A 1654-nucleotide genomic window follows, 5' to 3' on the forward strand; every position below is an offset into this window, starting at 1 on the left:
GATCGGATGGTGAACCCCGCAGCCGTCCGCCTGAAGCTTCCTGCAGCGTTGAGGATACACCCCACCTTCCATGTTTCCAAAGTAAAGCCCGTTGCAGAGTCGGATCTGGTTCCCCCGTCTGACCCCCCGCCTCCTCCCCGCATTGTGGACGGAGGTCCTGCCTATACGGCCCAGCGTATCCTGGACGTCCGCCGACGAGGCCGGGGCTTCCAGTTCCTAGTCGACTGGGAGGGGTATGGTCCGGAGGAGCGATCATGGGTTCCCCGCCGGTTCATTTTGGATACCAGCCTCCTCCGCGATTTCTACCATGCCCACCCGGAGAAGCCTGGAAGGACGCCAGGAGGCGCCCCTTGAGGGGGGGGTAATGTCAGGTTCCCAGTTTCTGGGAACTCTTTTGCAGGGTTTGTCCTGCGGGGGGCGTGGTGGAGCCATGCCTCAGTCACAGGTGGTGCCGGGGACTGGTGCACCTGCAGACTATCGGCAATCAAGCCACCTATTTATGGACTGTTCTCACGGGTGGCCAGCGTTGGCATGTCTTGTCTGTTTCGGAAGACCCCAGCTACACTCACTTGGACTAATGTAAAACTTTTCCCTTCGTGGATTACTTTTGGACCCGTTCCTCGGACTGTTCGTTTATCTATATCCATCGTGGTCTGCTTTTCGACTCCGCTCGGAATTTTGGTTGTAAGTTTTCTTTTTCTGTTTGGGTGAAGAACGGAGTTGCACGATTTAGTGTGAACCGAAATAAAGCTTCACGGAAAACGATACGCCACTGTGTCCTGCCTGCTTTCGGTTCCTAACACAACCGTTCGTAACAAAAGTAATGCTAAATCTTCCCTAGTCAAACAATTGTTGCCTCTTGCAGCCCCTTTTGGATTTTTAGTCCTTTTGTCATCAGTTAGTGGCATTACTATAAAAATGTAGTTATCTTTAGTTATCTATAAATATTTAGTTACCTAATGGCATCAGTGACATGCCACTGTATTAGTTTAGATGCCGTCTAGTAATCAGATCTCTTTTCTAAAAGGCTGATGATGTGACCTGTCCCTTCTGAGGTTCCCCTGGGATCTGTTTTGGGTCCCTTCCTGTATATCACTTCAGTAAAATGTAAAGAGACATTGTATTGATGGATGTGAATTAATTAGTAGTTTAAAATTCTATTTATTCTCTCTGCATTTTTTCCCTTCTTTTTTCTTGCCATTTGGACATAATAGATCGTTGTTGTTACCATAAGGGATTTAAATCACTGGGCTTGTAATGACAGAGGCTGGGATGGCTTTCGCCTCTTGCATTAGCATACACCAGTGAGCGCCGTAATTATCACTATTCCTGAATCAATGAGGTGTCCAATCAGTGCTCCAAATGATTACTTCACTCTTAGCCTCCAGTTCTGCTGTTCTTCCTGCTGTCTGCATGACTCCTGTAATTTCCCCAACCCCGCTCCTTTTAGGCCACTCAGGCAAAACCTCCCATTGTTTGACCTAAGCGGTGACGGTGGGCCGGTGTTGAAGGGAAAAAAAATCCTATTAAATCTTGAGCTGTGGCTCATGTCTCTCTTGTTTACCAGGACTGCCTTTGCATTTGAGCTTATTTCTGCCTCTGTACACAAGCACAATGGGAGCAGATAGTAAGAGGTAATCACCCTTCCATGGGA

The sequence above is a fragment of the Takifugu rubripes genome, chromosome 2 (assembly GCF_901000725.2).
Source record: "Takifugu rubripes chromosome 2, fTakRub1.2, whole genome shotgun sequence".
Classification (NCBI taxonomy): domain Eukaryota; kingdom Metazoa; phylum Chordata; class Actinopteri; order Tetraodontiformes; family Tetraodontidae; genus Takifugu; species Takifugu rubripes.